The following is an 18,457-nucleotide window of genomic DNA, read 5'->3' on the forward strand; positions in this document are numbered from 1 at the left end:
CCAGACTGTGGTATGTTGTAGGTAAGCAATGCATAGTCACTAGAAACACCATCTTCATCCTGCTTTTTCTTGCTTAGGTGCTTTAAGACGTAAAAACATCAATAGTGCTAGGGATCAAAATTTTTACTTCTTAGGAAGAGGTAGATCTTGACTTGCTAAAGAATGTATTCAGGAGATAGTATGAACGAGAATGGAATTTTCAGATCAAGTTAAAAACTGACTTGCATAAATGGATAGTTCGTCATGGCAGTTAGAAAATGCTCCAAAATTCTCATTAAAGTGAACAGAGACAGAATCCAAATTTCAAAGTGTAATGTTGCAAATCCAGAGTATTTAACATAATAGTGTGAAAATTGCCAAGCCCCTCAGAATGCTAATTGCTAATTGCTTCACCTTTTAGTCTAGATTCCACCTATCTCTGTAATCTTTGTTCTGGAGAGTATGTCAGAACATTGTCATCTTCTGTGACATCTTCAAAAGGCAATATCTGGTTTTACTCAGCAAAACAGTCTTTACAAGTTTGTGGGAATTTTTTCTTTCCCCCCTCCCTGCCCCAGCCTATACCTATCCCTCTAGTGAAAAGACGTTGAGTTTTGTGATGTGAAGTAAGGCTCAGCAATAATGTGGATAGTAGACAAAACCAAAAAATACTCAGGAGATCCTGAAAGAAGGCTGAGAAGTCCAAATCTTGCTTTTTTTCAGTTGCACCTCACAAACAGGGCAGAGTCGTATGTGATGTGTTGTGTTTCATTTTAGGCTACTTTTACTGTTTTTCTCACTTATGGCCAAAAAACTTCATAATTCTTCTGTATTATTCTGACAAGAAGGCAAAAAAACTTTGAAAACACTGATATCCCACCTTACAAAAATCTTTTGTCTCCAAAGGATGCTAGGTTTGGAAAGACGATTAGACTTAAGACAAAATTACATTTTTCTTTTTCAATTTTATTAGGATGTATGGCTGGCTAAAACAGGCGAGACTTCGCACAGTTTCAAGCCAGCTGTGAATTGTCCAGTCTGAGCTTTGAATGTCTATTCCTGAATGAAATGAACTGTATTGAAACTACTGAAACTTTGAGACATGATTTCACTAAAAGAAAGCTGCAAGGATGTGTTAAACCCAAATTAAAACTTTCAAAATAGCATGCCCATAACAGTCTCCATAATCACTTCCTCATATCGGACAGCCTTCAAGCAAGTGCTTGACCATGGCTTGACCATAATCCAGAGTACAGCAGAGGAGATCCTTGGTGCAGATGATACAACTGAGGCACTGGGAACATTTCAGATGTTCAGGGTCAGTTTGGATTGAGCAACCTGGTCTGGTGAAAGGTGTCCCTGCCTGTGGCAGGGGGTTGGTAGTAGGTGATCTGTAAGATCCCTTCCAACCCAAACCATTCTATGATTCTACGATTGATTTCTGCATGCACCTAATGACAGTCTATTAAAAGCAAAACAGAGACAGTTTTGAGATGGCAGTTTCATGGATGTTACCTGTTTACTAACATACCTCCTTGTTACTTGTAAGTCTACATAAACCATGTCCTGCTCACTCCTGTTTAAATCAGTCAGGTCTTTGTAGCTGAAACGAACATCAGCAGCAAGTAAAGTCAGAAATGCACCTCAAGTACCAGTACAGGCCCCTTCAAGCCTATTTCTAACTGTGGTGACGCATTTCCTGCTGCCCTGCCCCCCCTTCTCTGGGCTTCTCTGTGATCTCAGGAATTCCCATTAGATCTTGGCCTTTGTGTAATGACTTGGGAGGTTAAGCATCCCTTAACCTTACCAGCAACTCTTGCATTGCTAGGGTGAGGAATGGCACTGACTGTATCAGGAACTCCTGTTGCCTTACCAAGGCTATAATATAAATTATATATCATATAAAAATACATGAACGAGAGCAGCCATAATCAGTCATCCCCTGACAGCCCTAGGACATTCCCGACCTGAACTGTAGCCCAAGTGGAATGGTACCATAGTTACTGGAATTTTGAAAAATTACTGACCCAGTTTGTGGCCAGAATGGAAACTTAATTGACTAATTGTCTAAAGCCAATCATCTTGCGACCCTATGCAATGTTAAGTGAGACACTTTGAGCTTTCCTGGACCACAGCAGGCTGTGACCAGCATCTCTCTTTCAGTGAGATGTCTCTCAGAACTTGCAAACCCTCAAGTTTACAAAGTTCAGAGGACCATTGCCGAAAGCTGATGATGAGGCCTGGGCTGAAACCGCCTGCTCCTTGAGGGTCAACTCTTGCCCGTTGAGAAATGCCAAGGCATTTGAAGTGAGTGTTTCGCTGAACTCAAGGGGAAATTTTAACAGGTATGCCTATCTGTGTGTGTGTGTGTACGTGTGTGCGTTGATGTACCTCACAGCAAGAACAGTATAAATGTTACCATCTTGGACCTGTAATTCAATCACTATTATGATTGTACTAAATCTTGTTAACCTCACTTTGTAAATGTTAAATAAGTTCATGATTAAGTGCTGCTAAAATCTTGTGATCTATCTTAAAACTGTGACTAAACCTTAGTCATCCTTTAGATATAAACTGTTGTCCAAGTCTGAGACTAAGACTGGACCTAGCTGCGCCTAAGCTTTACCAGGAGTTCAGAAAGCAAGGGGGTCTACTCTGAACCTTGTGACTCAGCAGGAGGGTCTCCATTAGCCTTTTGCATCTTCAGTCTCTGTAAATCATTCTAGCTCAATTCTAACTTGATTTGCTTTTGTATGTTTCATCCATGTAATAATAGTGAACCTTGCCATCAACCTTTGTGAAGTTGTACTCCCACGAATTTATATTAAAACTATATTCACTAATACCTTTGATAGTGATTCTTTAAATGATCTAAACCACTCATCTGTGACACGTCACTCCTCAGAGACTGGGCAGCACTCTTCTTCTAGACTCCTGGACCCCAAACAGTAATGTCATGGACTTCTTCAGAACTGCTAAACTTTAAAAATCTTTTTTACCAGGGTAAAGTGTGTTAATTAATCACATTTTACATAACTTAAATCTTTCAACAAGTAGGAAGAGTAAGGCTTTTTCTTCATGTATAATTAATGAAAGTAATTTTCTTTCCCTGAATAGTAAATTTGATCCTTCACCCTTACCTAGGCTGTGAGAAAAATTACTTTTAGTATGTGTGGGGTTTGTTTTGTATTGTTTTGTTTTGCTTTACTTTGTTCTGTTTTCCAGGAGGCTAAAGTTTCATTACTAGCTTAAGGCTGAGAATTTAAAGGGAGCTAGATGGCGAAGCATGTTAAAACTCGGTGGGAACGGTTCACTGAGCTCTTTGTGGTCCTTTACAATTCTGGGTGCAACTTGTCATGAACACAAAATTCTGTCCACAGGCTGCAACCAGCTGCTCCGGGCTGTGTAGCTGGTGTTCCCCGGCATGTCCGTCCGTATCCACTGGGCGGCAGCATTGACGGGGTCTGGTGGCCTGTCTGGGCTGAATCGGCGCTGGAAGCGCAGGCAGGCGGTTGGGCTTTTTGCCTTGCAGAAGTAGCGCCTGGCAGAACGCTAGTGTAAACAGCTTGGGGTCATGTTTTAAATCACTGCAGCAAGATTCACATCTGTAAAGTGCTAACAAGAGCCTGTAAAAAGGCATTTATGAAAACCAGTCGGTAGAAATTATGTAAATTGCATCTGTAATCTGAGTGGAGAAATTTACGAGTGCATCTCTACCGTGTGGACTTTTACAGGCTTCCCATCATTGTTTGGTTTCATGGCACTTAAAAATGAATGCTCAGCACAATTAGTTATGATACCTTCAACTGTTGTTATGACTGTGAAATAGGTTTGTTATGTGCTGTCTTTCACACCGCACTCCCTGCCCCCTGAGCTGCTTGTTAGATACGGAGTTTGGCTGATGTCGGTTGAAAGTGGTACCTAGTATTTTTCACTTTGGGGAATATTGTCTGAAGAATTTGTGAATTTTCTTCTGACATACTCTGTATGATACAATAGAACAAGGATGCCCGTCATACAAACAAAACCTTCCTGTCGGTTTGGTCAGTAGGTGGCATTTAAGTTCCTTTTTATAGAGCTCAAAGCTTCAGAAAACTACCTTCAAATGTATTCCCACTGCCCCGTGAGTATGTTAATATAATTTTTATAACTGTACTACTGTTGATCAGAGTTTATTAAGTAAATCTAACAGGGTCACAGGGAGTATTGATTTACAATTTTGAAGTGCAGCTTGTATTTCTAAAGACTAATAATCTCTTTGGAGGCAGGTACTATAATCTACACAAATCAGTTTTGTAATTTTAATTTTAACTTTCGTAGAACTACAAAATGTAAAATGTGAATGTGTAAAGTAATTCTTAATATATGTTTGGTTAATAACCAATTTATATACAGTCTGATAAAACTGGTATTTAAAATGGAATTGTATCTTTGCTTGAATAGCTTGTAATAGTATGCTAACATTTGCTTTTAAGCTCCAAAAATTAGTAAGTTTATGAATGAGATGTCACAGGATCCTTCCAGGTAGTTTAGTTTGGAAATTGCATTCTCAAGCATTGATTAAAAATTAATTCTACTCTGTGCCCAAAAGAAAGCATTAACATAGATGCATAGTCTCTATTGGATTATAGGTTGATTATTGGTATGCTAGATGCTGTTTTAATAAGCATATAAATAAATAAATGACCCCCTATAAAGTCTTCTACAGCCTTCTGCTTGGTTTATGTCAACCTTCCTATACCCCTGCTTATTTTGAATTTGAAATACAAGTGAATCTCTATTCATCTCTGCAGGTACCACCTGCATAGATGAGGAAACTAGGTGGTATACTTGCTGAACAGCTGGAATGAAGCATAGTTATGTTCCTTTCTGTACTCACCCCTTTCTTTTTTGTCAGAGAGGTCTTGGAGTGCTATACTAAAATTGTTTGTTCAGAACTATAAGTTAAACCACATTAGTGTGTATCAAAGGAAAACTGACATTAAAATGTATATATATAAAATGTCTCTCAAAAGGAAGAGGGTCAATAATGGAAACAAGCTTATAACTGAGTTTTGTTACTATCACTCTTTTCTGTTTTTAACAATAATATCTTTCTCAAACATGATTGAAGTTTAGGGTTGACCACTTCTCAGTTACAACACCTCTCTTTCCCTCTACTTCTAGCTGTATCTCCATTCACGGAGCTATCTGAGTGCAAGGATCACTCCTTGGTCCTAGCTAAACAAAACCACATTTGGTTCTATGATGTGTATCATCTCTGTATTGAGATTAATTTCCTATTTGACTGCCTGAGCTGTGTGCAAGCTCCTGTGCAGGTGCTTAAAAGTCTTCTCTGGTCAGCCTACAGCTTTGTTTCATCAGGTTTTGTGTTGCTGATTTGCTTTGATCTTAACCGTGTGTTTCTGGTGTCCCACAGCAGATTAGAACATCCCTGGTTTTTGATAGTAGGTACTGTTCTGGGCCATGGCTGGGGATTTATGTTGTCTCAAAGTGAAATGAATGTGACAAAAATGTAGTGTTTTCCATGTCAAGCTTTTAAAGTTGTGTTGCTCTGCTGATAACAGAATATTGCATCTGCTTCTATGTTTGTGGATGGAGAGACGTATTCAAGCTGCCTTCTCTACTGCTGCTGATCATTAAGCCACTCCTGCTGCCAGCTCTGCACCCCTGCCCCCTTAGGACCCTGTAAATTTGTAGCTAACGAGTTTTTATATAATTGCTTTGTTGGTATTATCTACTCAAAGTTGTCATCACTGTCAACAGTGCTGCTCAAATGAAATATAGTCATACATAATTATATTTTCTTTCCTAACTGTCATACCATGCATTTTCTTTAGCATTTTATCGAAATCAGGTATATGGTCTTATGTGCGTACAAATGACTAGGAACTGAATTTTTTTGCTCAATCATAACTGATTTGTGTTTTGAGACTTCGTGCAACTGTCTTGTTCCAAAATCGAAACTGTAAAGCAGAAAAGAACAGCAGTGATTTTTTTTAATATTGCAGCTATCCACTGTTCAAAAGAAGTCCAGTCCTTTGGGCACAGTATACCTTGAGACAGTATAGTTCATCCCTAATTTAGACTTCATCTGCTTTTTCAAGATGAAGGTAACAAAAAGCTAAAACGGAACTGCTTGCCGACACCCAGCCAAAGCGCTGAGAGAACTGCAGTTTGTAATTCCGTACTCGGGGGCGGATTTGGCGATCCCAAACCCGCGAGTGGAAGTGCAGGCGCCAGAATCCCTTGGGAAGCTGCAGTACCCCCAGCCCACGCCGCGAATCGCTCCCCGCTTTCCCGCGCTGCCAGCCGCGCGCTGGCCCCGCCGGGCGGGAGGTGTCGCCAGCGCCGCCCCGCCCCCCCCCCCCGCCCCCCGGCGGGCGCCGCCTCGCGCGCTGCGGGGCAGGGGTCGCTGCTCGCAAAGACGTGCGGGGCGGTGGCAAAAGGGCTGACGGAGCCGAACCGCAGGATGTCACATGCCGCTGCGGGGAGCAGATCCCGAGCTCGCCAGGACACAGTGGTCACGCGTGCGTGTGCGTGTGTCTGTGTGTGTGTCCTTTCTCATTTTGAAAAGAGAGCAAGTGAAGTGCGTGCGGGGCGGAACATTGGAAATTCTTAAATAAACGAGCAAAAGATGACCTGGATTTTGTTGAAACAAGAATCCAAGCGTTGTAACTTTTCTGTATTTGTCTAGTGCATGTGTGAATGCAAAACATACACCTGCAGAACCTATGTAAGTGGTAGGTGTAAAAATAGCATACTGCAAGGTTTGCTTTTCAGCAGTGCTTGTTTAACTGTGAAAAGGAAAATGTTGTGTAAAGTATGCTTTTATGTAATTCAAAAGATTTTCTGTTTTTAAACATCAATCCAGAGCAACTGTGACCCACCCTCCCCCAGACAATTCTGTTTTTATTGCCATTACATGCTTTAAAAATTCAATGAAAGTAGCTATATATATCCATTTCAGTGTGACACATCACAGACATCAGTTCAACTGCTATTTTTGAAAAAAGTGAATTTAGCATCTCCTATATTTTATTCACCTAAACCTGCAACTTTTCTTCCCACTGAATTCTTTATCAATGTACAAACTGTGCTTAATTTGAGTCCTTTAAAACTGGAATTATGACAAGTTCTATCAATTTTAATGCAGAATTAAAAAAAATATATTAGACACTGAAAAAAATTGAGATTTTGGTGGAATTTCTGGCTTACTCCTCTATAGTTCCTGCAACACAGCACAATTCTGAACTCTCCAAGCGTGTACATTTCTCTGTCAGTCTGTGAGGTTCTTTACTAGCTTTTATGAGACACAGAATGGAAGGAAGATAGCATCAAGTGATATTTCCACGTTTTTTCCCTTCTTTTATGTGTTTTGTTGTTCAGAAGTGTATGTTGTCTGTAATTGGCCAAGCACAAGGAGGGGGAAAAAAGTAATGATTTAGATGAAGATTGACAGCTAAAGAAGATGTGCATATACAGTTAGTTACATTCCCTAAATAATGATGTGATATTATTAGCAGTATAGGTGAAGCTGTTGTGCAACTTAAAATAATGTGCGGCTTCTTGTGAAGACTGAGCGTTAACCAGAAAGAAAACTTAAGCTCCATCTAAGAACAAGTCGCTGTTCTATTTCTTTTCAGAAAAAATATTACTTCACCCGTTATTATCTTAGTTAAAGAATTATTTTTTCTTAAATAAAGATAAAGGCTTTATATTTTGATTACTGAAAGATAATTGAAAATAGCATCCTAATTCTGTTCTTATTGGATTGGTTTAGTGCTGAAAGCTTTGAAAAAAGTCCAAACCAAAAGACTGTTAGGAGGCAGTGGAGGGAAATTGCAGGAATGATGGGTTCAAGTTGTGACAGATTCATGCTGGATCAAGCATTGCTCATGACCCATTCAGAAATGATGAGTATCTTACATCTGAATAGTATCAGTAGCTGATAAATAGAAGTGAAGGTAGGTAGTTGAATGAATCTGTGGCCAGCTAAGATGAAGATGTTAAAACATCACCAAAACTTTGGTTACAATTTTCAAGTGCTTCTGTTAGAGAAAGATTTGTCATTCCTTATCTGAGCTGCAGACTTCTGTTCAACCATTATTTGAACTGCAAATGAACTGAGTAGTTAGGATGTAACTTAGTAGACTGCAGAAATACTCATGAACACTAGATGATTCCTTACAGTTGTGTTTATAACCTAAAACCAGTTTGTTTAAAGAGTAACAGCGAAGTTATGGTTAAAGAAAGATTGAAGGGGGAAAAAAAATGTTTCTCTCCTTAACCGAAGAGGCAGAATAGAAGCAACACACAAACAAAGAAGGTTTGTGTGTTACGTGTGTATCTTCTGCCTGAAGCTACTTTCTGTGTTTGCTTAAAGGTACTTTGTTTATGTCCAGGGTTATTTTTTTCTACTTTATGCACAACGGTGGCTTGTGGAAGTGCTTAGAGAAGGATGTTCTCTGTGCAGTCCCTGGAGTTTACTAGCCCTTGGTCCAATATCAATTAGATTTCATGAGCTTTCCAGAATATTGCAACAGCTGCTTGTTTCATAGAGTTCATAGGGAAGGGTGAGGATATGTATTTGATGCAATTGGGAGGTAAAGACTTTTTGTTGTTGTTGAGTTGACCTCTGCGTGAACTTAACTGCTCTCTTCATTTGAATACTTAAGGCTTCCCTTAAAGATGCCTGCCTTTACTAGGCTTACCGAATGTCTGTGAAGGTATTGATAATGTATTTCTATTGGTGCTCTTGGCTCTAGTTATGCTCTAACTGATGGTCTGGTTACTGAGGAAGTCATTTCATTACAGACCTTGATCAAGTATTTGGTTTGCTGGCTGGCAAATCTCAGGAGTCAAGCTTTTATTTGTATCACTTGTTTTCTGCAAGGGAGGAAGGATGTGATACTTTCCTATGGACGAATGTAGCTGTTTACCACTGAACTACAGCTCAGTGCAGTGGGAGCATTCTCAGTATTAGCCTAGTTGGCATCATGAGGAATGCTTTTAGTGAAGAATCTGGCAGTGCTCATATATAAGATTCACTGAGCTTGCAGTAGTACTGGAAAGTCCAAGAAATTGTGTATCTTTTCTTATATTTATATAGGTGGAAATCATCTGGCCAGAAGAATTTGGTTAGTAAGGGCACAAAGTGATATGTGACAGTGTCAAATTCAGAGGCCAAACTGAAAGAAGATATATCCTGCAATGTCTTCACTGTGTTAGATTCTTTTGGAATCAGTGATGCTGTTGATTAAATTGGTGTTCCTTTGCAACATTGAAGTATTTATTTACTTTTTTTTACTTCAGATGAACTTCCAGTATTTTTTATTACAGATAAGTCTCTTGTTTTAAAGCAGGTTGTGTAGGGACCACAGTAATTTTTATACATTTATGTGAGCCAGTGAGCCCAAACATAATTTTTTAACTTGCTTAGGCAGTTTACTTTTCATTGAGGAGTTGTCTTTCTCTTGAAAATAGAATTAAAATGTTGTTATCCTAGCAACAGGTTCCAGTACTTATTTCGCTCAAGTTATATTTTCTATGTTGCTACAGTCCTAGAGCTTATTGCTGTTTTATCTGCTGGGTTTTATCCACAAATGTTTCTCAGAGGAGAAAGGCAGCTTTCCACTTAGTGCATATCAAGACTTTAAATATTTACTTCTGTCATGAAACTATATAGTTAAAAGTTGACAAACATATTTAACAAAAGTAAACTTTCCTATTATAGCCTAAGTGCTTTAATTAAAAAATTATACATATGTGTTAAAACACAAATATATACTGTGATTTACCTTTGTGGTCAAGTAAAGTTTAAGCACAGAGTTTAGATGAAATAATAAATGTGTTACTTAAATGGAAGATAATACAGAGAATGGGAGGGAAACATTCTGTACACAAATACTTGAAGTCTGAATGTCATGTTTCCAACCCATTCAGGAAATTAAAACAGTTTATTAATTTTCAGAAATCAATGAAATTTTAAATTCTGCCCTTAATATGAGGCAAAGGGTAACCAAATCAACAAGTGTGATGCAATCGGATATTATTATGCGTAAGGAATACAAAGATAAGCAGGAGAAGGTAAATATCTCAAACTGTAAAGTACTAGCTGCTAAAAAGCATTTCTTAGCCTAGAAGACACCCAGACTAAGAAGAATCCATGCATTGCTCCCACAATTGTCTGAAGAGAAGCTCTGCAGTGAAGCCCCAATGTGACAGCGTAGAGCTGTAAGACAGTGAATGTCTTATACAATGAGTCTGTACCACATGTACAGAACATTACATGCTTCAGCTTGCTCAGAACTGCTTTACTGAGTAAAGTTGTTACCTAAATAAATAAAATAAATAAATAAATCATGGAGTAAAAGGCAATAGGCCTGTGCTACAGACTCCATCATTGGAGGATGGACCTAATACTAGTTACGGAGAGGTGCCTTGCAAACATGCCTCCTGGATGTAATTGGTTTAGAAAGAGCTGTACATTTAATCAGGTATTAAATTTTCTAGCCAGGTAGGTTTTTTCCCATGAATATTGTATTTGATTGTATTTATTTTTCTGTAATCTGAAATCAGCGCTGCCTATTAAAAGACTAGTTTTGTTCTGATATTTAAGAAAGCGTATTACTTATGTAACATCCAGCAAATAAAGGCACACATTGCAGACTATCTCTTCCAGGATTATTTTGTTTCAGAGACAATTTTCTCCTTTTTCTAGCTCTCAAACCTTCTAAAACACTATCTGTTATCAGACTTTTACAGACCAAAAAGTAATGTTTCCAAATTCTATGTGCTGAACACTTCCATACTGTGCAGAGATTTTTCTCAATTACTCATGCATGACATGAATAAAAAAAACCTCATAGTTTTAATTACAGTGGTGTAATGACTTGAATTAACTTTAGGGTTCATCTGTTTGGTTTTGTCTTTATTTTGTTTGCATCCAACCACGTCTGATCTGAGATTTAAAATCAAATCTATGGTATTGGGCTTTCCATGCCTGATCAGATTTTTGTTGTTGTAGCATGCAGAATTTGAATAAATTAGTGGAGATAAGTGCCAGGATGCTGGGAAAAGATGCCATATAAATGCTGAAATGATAATTAAATGCCTTTTCCCCCAACATTTTTCAATTTAAGAGAGTCTAAAATGCCTTCATATTTGATTCCTTTTTCCCTATCTGTAGATTTTGCAGCAAAATTATCTCCAGACCATTCAGCCTATATGGAAAATGCCATCTCTCTCTCTCTCTCCTGGTAAATCTTTCTAATAGCACCACAGATGTTTTAGTCACCTGCAATTTTGGGCTATTTTGTCATTTCAGAAAAGCAGCACATGAAATGCAACTTTCTTTGATGTGCTGATAGAACGCTGCTCCCCCTTCAAATGGGTATAGCAGTGTTCTTAATTACCATTTTTCCTTCCTTCTTTCTAACTTCCAGCAGAAGAATAAAATAGTGATCCAACCTCATTGACAAGGATTTTTATGCTCTGTAAGGCTTAATTTGGAGGAATAAATTAACTCTTCAACCATATTGGTAAGGGGATGTCTACATTAAACTTACACTAAATGTTTGTGCAAATGCACAGTCAGAAGGACGTTCTGTTTTAGGGCCATCCTGTCACCAACAGGGCCAGCCTTTGTCTCCTGCTTTGTATGAGCATGTGGACACACTGTGCCTGGAGAATTCATTCAGTTGGCTGAGAATGAACTGAGACAAAAAATGAAAATTTTTTTTTCCTGCAGATCAGTACGGTGATCTGACTTGCTGCACGGCTACACAGCCACCATTACTGATGCTAAATAGGGGTGGGCAGAACAGAATATCCAGCTAGGCTAAACTGGAGAGAGGGATATAAACTTGTTAGAGATTCTGTCCCAGCTGGCCAGGAAGCTGCAGCTAGTACATATGTATTAGGTAATTTTAGTCTTATTGGATACTACTATCTGGGTAGCCAAAGTGACCTACATAGTAAGACATGCTGGCCTTCTGAGTATTTATTGAGGGGAATCATTGTACAAGACTTTCAGAAATTTGGCTTGCTTTATCTTTGTTGTACCAGTTGACCTTAAGGGCACTGATGATATTTTTGTGCTAACGTGCAATAGGTCGGGATTGAAAGCTGGTTTCTGTAAGTGCCTGAAGTACTGCACATGACATTTCTAAGTGGGCTACCAGACTAAACATCAGGAAGGGAGCGGGATTTTAGACCAAATTGCTCAGAGCAAGGCTTCAGATGGCAATCTAGCTCACTCTGGGAAAAAGTAAGAGTGAGTATTCAGACCAAATTGTCTCCCTCAGAATCCTTTTCCAGCAAGAGCAACTGGAAACCACTTGTGGAAGAATAAGGAGAGAGCAAGCATGTTTGATGCTTCTTCTGAGTAGTCTTCAGCCTCTGACCATTTCCAGGTTTATGGGAAGCCTAGTTAGTTACCCCAAATAGTTATTCAATGTCCCTTTAGAACCCATAAACCCTTTTTGCACTTAGAGTGCTCTCTATGCTTTTCTGCACCATAGATCCCTTCCCTTTCCATCTGACCCTCAGTTGTTTTGCATGAGGTTCCCTGGAAGTCATACTGAAGCAGACTGATTTTTGTCACACAATACCTTTGATTGTTTATACACTTGCATTATTTTGTCCCTAATTTATCGCTTTTCCAGAAAGAAGAGTGTTAGCCTGACACAGCACTATCAAAGCTAGCTGTCTGCAACAAGGCTTTTACCATCCCATGCCATGTTAACTTCAATACGTAGTTCCCATGCCTTGCCCTGGCATGGCCACCAATCCCCCACAAGGTTTCAAAGGTTCATTTACTGTCTGTACTGTTTCCTCATCCTCTTCAGGCCAGAATACCCTGCCTCTCTGCCATCCAGGGTGCTCTCTGTCCTCCCTCTACTTCTTGCAAGTCTCCCTTCAGCTGGTGTTCCTCTTCCATACCCCTTAGAGCTATTTAACTACTCAGCAGGAACCAGCCACAGCTGCACCTTATCCACATCAGCCAACCTGCCGCCCCTAAACCAGCCCACAGCTGAATATTACCAATGTTAATTAGCCTGCCTTCATTCCTCTATAATTCCTTTACACTAGCCCAGCTAGGCAGATCTCATATATAGCCAATGTCTACATATTGTTACTGCCTCCTGAACCTTTTCTTGTTTCAATATATTCTTTTTCAATATATCCCAAGTTTAGAAGAAACATTAATTTTTACTGTGTTATTACAGTGTTGTCTGTTCTGTTGTCTGTTCCTTTCCTAACATTCCTGATCCGCGGCTTGCTTTTTGACTTCTACTGAACACTGAGCTGGTGATTTCCTGGAACTAGATGTCCTATCCCCAAGATTTTACTCCTTAATGGTAAAGGTAATCTTATAACTTTGATTTTAGTTTTTTTCCCCCAATGTTTATTATTCTTTGTGTAACTGCCTTAACTACACTAAATGCATTTAACTACACTGAATTTCATCTGCCATTTTAATGCTGAACTGTATAGTCTTATGTGTTTCTTCTGTTCGTATATATCTACACCAAAAACCAAGACGCACCTCTGTTACATATAAATTGTTATCATGATACTGTCACCTAAAGGAGCTGTAGCAGGGGAAAGACAGATTTTCTTTTAGACTCCCCTGCAACTGAAAGGTAATGTTGTTGCTAATGAATCAGAGAAATTTTATTTATTCATTAATGAGTACAGAGTCATTTCAAGTTACTGAAGTGTTTAAGGAAAATGAGTGTTAGCAAAAAGTTTATTAAATATGTGTGAGAAAAATCTAAAGTTACGCTTGTGTCTTTTTTTCTTTTTCTTCTAGAAAGAATTAATGGAGTGTGAGGTGTGTGGAGCTACTGCAAAACTATTCAGAAATGTTGTTTAATAAGCAGCATAATTCACTGCAGACTTCCTGTTTCCATGTCTACTTCCTATACCACAGTGAGCTCGTTGTTAATTTCTGTGTAGAATTCTTGGCTAACACTTGTGGCTTTACAGTTTGGACCTTTAAAATGTTTTTGAACAAAATGCTGCTTTTTAAGTTTCTAAGTGAAAGAAGTCAGGTATTGGTTGTTTAGAGGGGTAACTTTCAATATTGAATTGGTGCAGGGAAAGGAAAGACATGCACACAGGCCAAGTTTAATTAGGCTCCCCAGAAGAACAACACTAAAAATGAGTACACAACCTCTTGTATTGCGTTTAATCTTAAAGGTCATACAAACTAGCTTCCTGTTCCTTGACTTTCAACATTTTTGTACCTAAAATCTAGACATCATTATAAGAGTATGAAATTCATTGGAGGCTACTAGGTTCCTCCGAGAAGGGGAAACAGACATTTTTAACTTCCATCTATGCCGCGTCCCCTGACATTCACTTCAGACACCTAGTTTTCCTTTAGATTTTTCAGAACTCATGGAATCAGAGAAAAAAGATCTTGGAAGGATCCTCTGTGTTAGGGGTTGCTGAATTCAGCAGCATGCTTCTGCCTTATGCCCCTAGGCAGAGCCAATAGCAATGGTGTGCATGTGTTCCCAACAGACACACTAAGATACACATTGAATAGTGAACGCTGTACCACTTATCTAAAGGATGACGCACCTATGTTTAGTTAAAAGTTGGGAAATGTCCAAGGACCCTTATTGCCTCATGATGGATGTACAGACTGCTAAGTCCTTGGGTTGGTTATCTTTAAAAGGGACATTTTGTCTTAGATTCCTGTTGTACATGCAACGTGGCGAAGATGGAGACTTTAAACATGGCCGCTGAGGAATAGAGTCTGTGCAGGGACAGCTCCTCAAGGACATTGCGCAGGCACGAGATATGTAAATGAATTTTCAGAATTGTAATGAATATGTAAACAATTTCTTGGAAAACTAATGAATAAGTATGAGTAGCTTGTATAAAGGGGGGACTGAAAAGTCCCCTCGGTGTGCATGACTTTGGTGGAGCAATCCCCCATGCACCCAGTGCTGCAGAATAAAAATAACCTCTGCTCGCCTGCATATTGCTGACTGATTCTTCAAATCAACATATACGGTCCACTTATACGCAGGAGGCCACACAGATCATAGACAGAAACCACAGCATTCCTGCAAATACAAAAAAAAATCAATGGCTTCACCCTGGTCTCCTTTCTGGCAGATAAATGTCTGTTAGTGGGAAATACATGCATGCACAAGTCTGGATGCCCCAAGAACTGACTCAGGTGCTCAGGCTGCCCAGTAGTGTGCCCTGGATCTCAGATCTCTCCAGCTGCTGGGACCCGGGCGCATGAGCCTCCAGGCTGCAGTCCCACTCCAGCTGCTGGTGCAGACTTCCCTTATGCACAGCAACACGCACAGATGCACACATTATGCTTTTCCCCTGCATGCTATAACATGTCCCAAACCACAAGGCAAAAACCCCTCCCAGTCTCTAAGGCTTGTTCCCCAGTGCTCCCCTGGCATGTGCAGATGAGCCTTTTCCCATGTAACCTAACACTCTGGAGTCCTGTAATCCCAGTCTGCTCAAAGGAGATCTAGTTTCAAAGGCTGATCATACTGCTCAGGGCATTGCTCAATCAATTGTCAAAAGTGCCCAAGGCTGGAGTCCACAATCTCTCTGAGTGCCTGTTCCAGTGTCTGTCCATATTCATGGAGAAGAATTTCTTAACCTATGGCAAATCATCATTTTCCTAAAATTCCCTTTCACACTCTAGGGATGGTCACTTTGAAGAAGGAACAGTCTTACAAATCAGATAATAAGGGAAAGAAAAGAAAAAAGAAAGATCAGTACTGATCTCTGATCTTGGATGAGCATGTCGTTACTGCTACACCAAAAATCTTCTAACAGCTGGCAGCAGTACATGATTTTGTTGCCCTGATAGAGATGCAACTTCCTTTGTCCCTATAAAAAATCATGACACTTCTTATATGATTCAACAGACCTTTTCTATTCAGAGAAATATCTGTTGACTGACAACACTGAACTGCATACAGTGAACTTTCCCTGTTGGTCTCTAGTAGAATGTTTTCCAGTTGTCTTCTTGCAATTTATGCAAGTGTTCACAATTTGATAGATTGAGAGTTCTCCTTTAGTAATTCTGTTTTGTTTGCCTGGATTATTTTAAACTGAATGATCTTCTGAAGCACAGAAGAGTTACAGGCCCTTGCCCCTTTCCCCCTCCTCTTGCTTGTTTAGTTTTGGAATGTCTATATGATGTCTTTTGTATCAATACACATAGAGGCTAGGAATCCTTTTTCCTGGGTTGACCTCTTGGTTAAATAGCAAAATGAAGCATATTTCTTGTTCCAGACCTGTTAGTCTCAGCCCATTTCTCAAAACTTTTGGAGGTAAAGGAGGGTTGGAGATAAAGGGATGCTAATTCTTCCAACAGAGAACTGAAGGACAGAGAAATTAAATGGTTCGTTTAAAAGAGCTGAGTGAGAGAACAAAACTCAGTCTTTCCAATTTCCGTTTTAGTATTGCAACCACTGACCTATCCTTTCTCTTGTTACATGCCCTCATATCAGCGAAGTCTAATTAGTAATTTTCTCATTCAATCTGATTCTCCAAATGTCAGTAAATAGAAGAGTGCAAGGTGGTTTCTATCTTAAATTTAGGCTGTGAATCAATCAAAAGACAGAATCTTTTCATTTGAAAACTTTATGATGGAGTTGGAGAAGCTAATCACCCCCTTAACTTAATTGTTAACTGAGTGACAGATGCTATTAATTAGACTAAAATGGACAGTTTATAACATAAACAGTGCTTGTTAATTTTTATTTTGTTCTTTTGATTGGGAACCGGAAAGAAAAAAATTAAAATATCACAATGTAATATATTTTTAAAATATATTTTATTGAATTGAAAGTAAAAAATCAACATGATACTTGCAAAAGGATTTTAGCTTGTTTTTCACATCAAAGAAATGCAATATCTCAGTAGAGCTTTATATAGTAATCCAAATTGATTTTTAAAAAATCTTTGGATGGTTGCCCATTGCTGCCATATGCCTTAGTCAGAAATATACCTATTTTCAAAAGCATCATGTGTACCTTTTGCAAAACCTTTCATGCAGCACTCACTTTCTATCATCCACGGTTGAACTGAAAAGCATATTTTGAGACATAGCTGTATGCAATTATGCTAGCTGTATGGAGTTACGTTTTTTACAGAACTATCTTCAACAATGTAGTTCTCTATATAGCTGTGCCAGAGTCCTGTTGATATCAAGTGATTAATAAAATTGAATGTATTGTTAGTAGTTTGACTTTAAGACAACTAGAACAAATGAATTGTTAATGGTTAATTCATATTACAAGCACTTTGTATATCTTACACTTTTGTATGTAAGCACTTCTTTAGCACTGGCAAATACTTTTGTTTAGGAAAAGGAACTTCAAAAGGAAGTGCCTCCACAAGACAGATGAGCTGACTGGAAGCTCACCAGAAGAGATGAGCTCAGCAAATCTAAGGGACACGTAATTCCAGCAGAGGCAGGTCACAACCACTGACTCATTGACCGACCACGAGCTCAAGAAATTCCCCAGACCCAAAAAGAAGCGGAGACTGAGTATGCAGACTTATTAATATAAGAAGTGAGAGAATTGCTTAACAAATAGGAAAAAGAGTACTAAGTAATTAAACAGTTATATAACTTGTAACCAATGAAGGCTGATGTCCTTGCTTGCTGAACAGTGCAAATAGTGTAACGTTTTGACAATCAGGAAGCTAGGCATTTGTGGGTTACACATAGGTCCATACTTTGCACAAACTAGAATAAAGAAATAGAAATACCTCAACTCCATGTATGAACTGGAGCTGCACACTGGGTAACAAACATGCCTACAGGACCGCATTTAGCTTTTTATACACTATGGCTGGCTCAGTCACTTTCTGCACAGGCATACTTCACGGAATTTTTGATTCAGCACTTAATATGTTGTTAAAACCAGTTGAATCAGAACCCAGAATTTTACTCTCATTTGGGAATGTCATGCATCCAGGGCTGTAGAACAGTATCCTAACAGGAATTTTCACTTCATAGAGACTTCTAAAATGCACTCTTTCAGCAGTGGACGAATAACAGCTTCATAACTTTTGCACGTATTTTGTTTTGCTAAACTTATACCATAATGCTTTTATTGTTCAGTACATTGGTTGCTTTTGGTTTGCCCATGTGACTGGTTCAGTAACTTTTTTTCTTTTTATACTTGCTGGTTAATGCATTTTAAAAAATATAGATAATCAACTGACTGTGTAGTGGAAGTACATAACAAAGAAGAAAAGACTCCTCAAACTTAAAACTGTAATCACTAAATTTACTGTAACCCCTCAAAACAGTTCAGAATTTCCATTTTCTACTCAACGGTGATTTCCTGAATGACTTTTTACCTTTAATTTATACTAGATACCGATAAGATATTAGACACCAATCTGCAGCTGACTGTCGCTTTGGGTGGATTTCTTTGCCTCAGAGTTTTCCACCAAAATTCTGCCT

The 18,457-nt window shown here is 38.9% G+C and overlaps 1 long non-coding RNA gene across 1 annotated transcript in view; it reads left to right on the forward strand.

The window, feature by feature from the left end:
* LOC129734777 (uncharacterized) overlaps nt 1-14,937 on the forward strand; it is a 49,017-nt gene extending 34,080 nt beyond the window's left edge. The window contains exons 2-4 of the long non-coding RNA XR_008730380.1: nt 2,143-13,349; nt 13,799-13,917; nt 14,688-14,937. This is a non-coding gene — a long non-coding RNA (uncharacterized LOC129734777). The remainder of the gene's footprint in view (nt 1-2,142; nt 13,350-13,798; nt 13,918-14,687) is intronic.
* Nucleotides 14,938-18,457: the final 3,520 nt, after the last annotated feature.

This window comes from Falco cherrug, chromosome Z (assembly GCF_023634085.1).
Source record: "Falco cherrug isolate bFalChe1 chromosome Z, bFalChe1.pri, whole genome shotgun sequence".
Classification (NCBI taxonomy): Eukaryota; Metazoa; Chordata; class Aves; order Falconiformes; family Falconidae; genus Falco; species Falco cherrug.